The following is a 7,337-nucleotide window of genomic DNA, read 5'->3' on the forward strand; positions in this document are numbered from 1 at the left end:
GGTGGCTAGGTCATGTCATTCGAGTGGATGAAAACAATCTAGCTCTGAGAGTACGCGACGCAGAACCCGCCGGGAGAAGTAGAGGGAGACCTCCACTTCGTTAAAAAGACCAAGTTGAGAAGAACTTGGCTACACTTGAAATCTTCAATTGGCGCCAAACAAAAAAACAAAGAAGAACGACTGGCGCGCTGCTGTAAACTCGGCTATAACCGCGTAAGCGGTGTGCCAATAAAGAAGAAGAACTATGAAATTGTACAGATCAGATCAATAATGCATGTAGCACCTATACAAACTGAACGATCGGATATCTTCAAGAAATTTGGCATGGATTATTCTCCAAGCAGCAGTAAGTGATCAGGGTGACGAGTAGAGTTGAAATCCGGATGTCTGTCTGTCCGTCCGTCCGTCGAGTGCAAGCTGTAACTTGAGTAAAAATTGAGATATCATGATGAAACTTAGTACACGTATTTCTTGGCTCCATGAGAAGGTTAAGTTCGAAGATGGACAAAATCGGCCCACTGCCACGTCCACAAAATGGCGAAAACCGAAAACCTATAAAGTGTCATAACTAAGCCATAAATAAAGATATTAAAGTGAAATTTGGGACAAAGAATCGCATTAGGGAGGGGCATATTTGGACGTATTTTTTTTTGGAAAATCGGCGTGGCCCCGCCCCCTACTAAGTTTTTTGTACATATCTCGAAAGCTACTAAGCTACTACATAATAACTATGTCAACCAAACTCTATAGAGTCGTTTCCTTCAGGCATTTCCATATACAGTTCAAAAATGGAAGAAATCGGATAATAACCACGCCCACCTCCCATACAAAGGTTATGTTGAAAATCACTAAAAGTGCGTTAACCGACTAATGAAAAACGTCAGAAACACCAAATTTTACGGAAGAAATGGCAGAAGAAAGCTGCACCCAGGCTTTTTTGAAAAATTGAAAATGAGTGTGGCGCCGCCCACTTATGGACCAAAAACCACATCTCAGGAACTACTCAACCGATTTCAATGAAATTCGGTACATAATATTTTCTTAACACCCTGATGTCATGTACGAAATATGGGTGAAATTGGTTCACAACCACGCCTTCTTCCAATATAACGCTATTTTGAATTCCATCTGATGCCTTCTCTGTATAATACGAGTATATACATTAGGAACCAATGATGATAGCGGAATAAAACTTTACACAAATGCGGTATTTGAAAAATATGTAAATGACGGATAATGAAATCTCGATTATCACTTTATCATGCGAGAGTATAAAATGTTCGGTGACACCCGAACTTAGCCCTTCCTTACTTGTTTCAAAATAAATTTTTGCGAACACACTTGCCCTCAAAAGTCTAATACTAAATTGGGCTTTTTTGTAAAGCATAATTTCTATCATTAGTTACTTCAAAAGTATATAATTATTTGATATGTAATATGATAATGGTACTATAAAGCTCTCATAGCCCTGTTACCGATACACGTACAGACAAATGTTGTAGATATACATACTATACTTGATAAACTTTTACTTTAAATTTTTGTTATTTTTTTTTTACTTTATTTTTATTTTTTCAGAACACACCAACTCCGTCGCCGTAATAAATGTTCTTTGGCAAAAGCGTGAAGGTCATCAGCATTTTGACTTCACCAGATAACACCAACCACAAACAGCAGTATTACCAACGTTGTTATTGTTGCAATCACTGCTGACTCCATGTAGTTATTCACATGGATGTATGTACATATGTACTTATGTCTTCAGATGGCGTAATTTGATATTGTTATTATATAAGAAGCTATTAAGCAGCAACAAAAACAAAAAAAAAATAAGAACAAAATAATAGGAGGAAAACCGAAGAGCAGAAAAAGCAAGCATCGAAAAGTACACAGGTAAAGCACCTTAGCAAACAAGCACAGCACATCTGAAGCAATGACAACAACAAGTGAAGGAACAAGCAGCATGACAGCGGCGTCTCAGCGCTAGCTGCTGATTGTAGGTACGTACTAGCTGCCAAATATGTACATAAAAAGGCAGACATTAGCATTAGACATATGCGAAACTCCTGTTTGGCATTAGCGCTCGTGTTGATTCACTGATTCGCCACAAGATGCTTTGCGGTTCCACTCGGTAGTTGACTTATTAGAACACCACTAAGCTGCGCTCACTTTTTACATACATATACAGCTACATATGTATACATAGAAAAGCTTCATTTGTCGCTGTCCACCCGCTGTTCTATCTCTTCATCGGCCTAGTCCATTCACAGCTGGCTTATCTGCAGGCGTGTGTTGGTGATTATTTGGTCGCTCGGCCGTGTCGCGTTACGTTGCCTGCGTCGGTAATTATGCCACACATGTTCGTACATATGACGGTGCGTCCGTTTGGGGACTGAGTGTCACCAATTTGGTTTCATTAGGTATTAAATGACGGGGTGTGACAATTGTTGAAATGCTCGAAATGAACTCAATTAAAGTATTAAAGTTCCGTAATGTGTTGACAATGTTCTACTTTTTTTCCGCCAAAGTTATTTTAAAGGTGGCGATAGCGAAAAGTGCTAGAATTAGTGCTGATAGATGGCATTAATATTTAATTTAGCAGAAAAAATTTATTTTATTATTATTTTTTTCATATCATGCTGGCATGACGTAATTTTCTAAATAAATAAGAATGTTAGGAATGTGATCGAAAAATCATTAGTTATCACAAAAACAAGGATAAGTACCGTTTTCACCATGTGCCCCCTTTTGTTTCACTACAGTTTGGGGGTATGGGGCCGGGGGATCAAACTAATTTTGCGAGTTAGTTCACACCTGGGGCTTTCAGGAAAGCCCTCAACCTCCCCTCTATCCCCACCAGGGGCTTGGCGATAAGGTTCACAAAAAAATGTTCCAATTTGAGAAAAAATACATTTTTTTTTCTAACCTTCAAAACGCTCTAGGGGCTAAAAGTATTTGACCTAGGTGGGTCAAATAAATTGCACCGGTTAGGTAATTTTAAGAGCTTTCAGAAAATGTATGATTCGCCCCTAAGGCCCCACCGGGGGCGTGGCAATAAGCGAAAAAGAGGTTGCGAGAATATTGGTAAATTTATATGTACTTTTGGCGGCCATTTGCACAAAAACGGGAATCAAATAATAACGGTAACTATGTGATTCATGTAACTGCGGATGTGTACGTTACATACATATATAAATCACTGATAAGAATTGAACAGGTGAGTAGTTATCACAAAAACAAGGATAAGTACCGTTTTCACCATGTGCCCCCCTTTTGTTTCACTACAATTGGGGGGGTATGGGGCCGGGGGGGATCAAACTAATTTTGCGAGTTAGTTCACACCTGGGGCTTTCAGGAAAGCCCTCAACCTCCCCTCTATCCCCACCAGGGGCTTGGCGATAAGGTTCACAAAAAAATGTTCCAATTTGAGAAAAAATACATTTTTTTTTCTAACCTTCAAAACGCTCTAGGGGCTAAAGTATTTGACCTAGGTGGGTCAAATAAATTGCACCGGTTAGGTAATTTTAAGAGCTTTCAGAAAATGTATGATTCGCCCCTAAGGCCCCACCGGGGGCGTGGCAATAAGCGAAAAAGAGGTTGCGAGAATATTGGTAAATTTATATGTACTTTTGGCGGCCATTTGCACAAAAACGGGAATCAAATAATAACGGTAACTATGTGATTCATGTAACTGCGGATGTGTACGTTACATACATATATAAATCACTGATAAGAATTGAACAGGTGAGTAGTTATCACAAAAACAAGGATAAGTACCGTTTTCACCATGTGCCCCCCTTTTGTTTCACTACAGTTTGGGGATATGGGGCCGGGGGATCAAACTAATTTTGCGAGTTAGTTCACACCTGGGGCTTTCAGGAAAGCCCTCAACCTCCCCTCTATCCCCACCAGGGGCTTGGCGATAAGGTTCACAAAAAAATGTTCCAATTTGAGAAAAATTACATTTTTTTTCTAACCTTCAAAACGCTCTAGGGGCTAAAGTATTTGACCTAGGTGGGTCAAATAAATTGCACCGGTTAGGTAATTTTAAGAGCTTTCGAAAATGTATGATTCGCCCTAAGGCCCCACCGGGGCGTGGCAATAAGCGAAAAAGAGGTTGCGAGAATATTGGTAAATTTATATGTACTTTTGGCGGCCATTTGCACAAAAACGGGAATCAAATAATAACGGTAACTATGTGATTCATGTAACTGCGGATGTGTACGTTACATACATATATAAATCACTGATAAGAATTGAACAGGTGAGTAGTTATCACAAAAACAAGGATAAGTACCGTTTTCACCATGTGCCCCCTTTTGTTTCACTACAGTTTGGGGGTATGGGGCCGGGGGATCAAACTAATTTTGCGAGTTAGTTCACACCTGGGGCTTTCAGGAAAGCCCTCAACCTCCCTCTATCCCCACCAGGGGCTTGGCGATAAGGTTCACAAAAAAATGTTCCAATTTGAGAAAAATTACATTTTTTTCTAACCTTCAAAACGCTCTAGGGGCTAAAGTATTTGACCTAGGTGGGTCAAATAAATTGCACCGGTTAGGTAATTTTAAGAGCTTTCAGAAAATGTATGATTCGCCCTAAGGCCCCACCGGGGCGTGGCAATAAGCGAAAAAGAGGTTGCGAGAATATTGGTAAATTTATATGTACTTTTGGCGGCCATTTGCACAAAAACGGGAATCAAATAATAACGGTAACTATGTGATTCATGTAACTGCAGATTGTACGTTACATACATATATAAATCACTGATAAGAATTGAACAGGTGAGTAGTTATCACAAAAACAAGGATAAGTACCGTTTTCACCATGTGCCCCCCTTTTGTTTCACTACAATTGGGGGGGTATGGGGCCGGGGGGGATCAAACTAATTTTGCGAGTTAGTTCACACCTGGGGCTTTCAGGAAAGCCCTCAACCTCCCCTCTATCCCCACCAGGGGCTTGGCGATAAGGTTCACAAAAAAATGTTCCAATTTGAGAAAAATTACATTTTTTTTTCTAACCTTCAAAACGCTCTAGGGGCTAAAGTATTTGACCTAGGTGGGTCAAATAAATTGCACCGGTTAGGTAATTTTAAGAGCTTTCAGAAAATGTATGATTCGCCCCTAAGGCCCCACCGGGGGCGTGGCAATAAGCAAAAAAGAGGTTGCGAGAATATTGGTAAATTTATATGTACTTTTGGCGGCCATTTGCACAAAAACGGGAATCAAATAATAACGGTAACTATGTGATTCATGTAACTGCAGATGTGTACGTTACATACATATATAAATCACTGATAAGAATTGAACAGGTGAGTAGTTATCACAAAAACAAGGATAAGTACCGTTTTCACCATGTGCCCCCCTTTTGTTTCACTACAATTGGGGGGGTATGGGGCCGGGGGGGATCAAAGTAATTTTGCGAGTTAGTTCACACCTGGGGCTTTCAGGAAAGCCCTCAACCTCCCCTCTATCCCCACCAGGGGCTTGGCGATAAGGTTCACAAAAAAATGTTCCAATTTGAGAAAAATTACATTTTTTTTTCTAACCTTCAAAACGCTCTAGGGGCTAAAGTATTTGACCTAGGTGGGTCAAATAAATTGCACCGGTTAGGTAATTTTAAGAGCTTTCAGAAAATGTATGATTCGCCCCTAAGGCCCCACCGGGGGCGTGGCAATAAGCAAAAAAGAGGTTGCGAGAATATTGGTAAATTTATATGTACTTTTGGCGGCCATTTGCACAAAAACGGGAATCAAATAATAACGGTAACTATGTGATTCATGTAACTGCAGATGTGTACGTTACATACATATATAAATCACTGATAAGAATTGAACAGGTGAGTAGTTATCACAAAAACAAGGATAAGTACCGTTTTCACCATGTGCCCCCTTTTGTTTCACTACAGTTTGGGGGTATGGGGCCGGGGATCAAACTAATTTTGCGAGTTAGTTCACACCTGGGGCTTTCAGGAAAGCCCTCAACCTCCCCTCTATCCCCACCAGGGGCTTGGCGATAAGGTTCACAAAAAAATGTTCCAATTTGAGAAAAATTACATTTTTTTTCTAACCTTCAAAACGCTCTAGGGGCTAAAGTATTTGACCTAGGTGGGTCAAATAAATTGCACCGGTTAGGTAATTTTAAGAGCTTTCAGAAAATGTATGATTCGCCCCTAAGGCCCACCGGGGCGTGGCAATAAGCGAAAAAGAGGTTGCGAGAATATTGGTAAATTTATATGTACTTTTGGCGGCCATTTGCACAAAAACGGGAATCAAATAATAACGGTAACTATGTGATTCATGTAACTGCAGATGTGTACGTTACATACATATATAAATCACTGATAAGAATTGAACAGGTGAGTAGTTATCACAAAAACAAGGATAAGTACCGTTTTCACCATGTGCCCCCTTTTGTTTCACTACAGTTTGGGGGTATGGGGCCGGGGGATCAAACTAATTTTGCGAGTTAGTTCACACCTGGGGCTTTCAGGAAAGCCCTCAACCTCCCTCTATCCCCACCAGGGGCTTGGCGATAAGGTTCACAAAAAAATGTTCCAATTTGAGAAAAATTACATTTTTTTCTAACCTTCAAAACGCTCTAGGGGCTAAAGTATTTGACCTAGGTGGGTCAAATAAATTGCACCGGTTAGGTAATTTTAAGAGCTTTCAGAAAATGTATGATTCGCCCCTAAGGCCCCACCGGGGGCGTGGCAATAAGCGAAAAAGAGGTTGCGAGAATATTGGTAAATTTATATGTACTTTTGGCGGCCATTTGCACAAAAACGGGAATCAAATAATAACGGTAACTATGTGATTCATGTAACTGCAGATGTGTACGTTACATACATATATAAATCACTGATAAGAATTGCACAGGTGAGTAGTTATCACAAAAACAAGGATAAGTACCGTTTTCACCATGTGCCCCCCTTTTGTTTCACTACAGTTTGGGGGGTATGGGGCCGGGGGGGATCAAACTAATTTTGCGAGTTAGTTCACACCTGGGGCTTTCAGGAAAGCCCTCAACCTCCCCTCTATCCCCACCAGGGGCTTGGCGATAAGGTTCACAAAAAATGTTCCAATTTGAGAAAAATTACATTTTTTTTCTAACCTTCAAAACGCTCTAGGGGCTAAAGTATTTGACCTAGGTGGGTCAAATAAATTGCACCGGTTAGGTAATTTTAAAGCTTTCAGAAAATGTATGATTCGCCCCTAAGGCCCCACCGGGGGCGTGGCAATAAGCGAAAAAGAGGTTGCGAGAATATTGGTAAATTTATATGTACTTTTGGCGGCCATTTGCACAAAAACGGGAATCAAATAATAACGGTAACTATGTGAT

Source organism: Bactrocera tryoni, unplaced genomic scaffold (assembly GCF_016617805.1).
Source record: "Bactrocera tryoni isolate S06 unplaced genomic scaffold, CSIRO_BtryS06_freeze2 scaffold_963, whole genome shotgun sequence".
NCBI lineage: Eukaryota > Metazoa > Arthropoda > Insecta > Diptera > Tephritidae > Bactrocera > Bactrocera tryoni.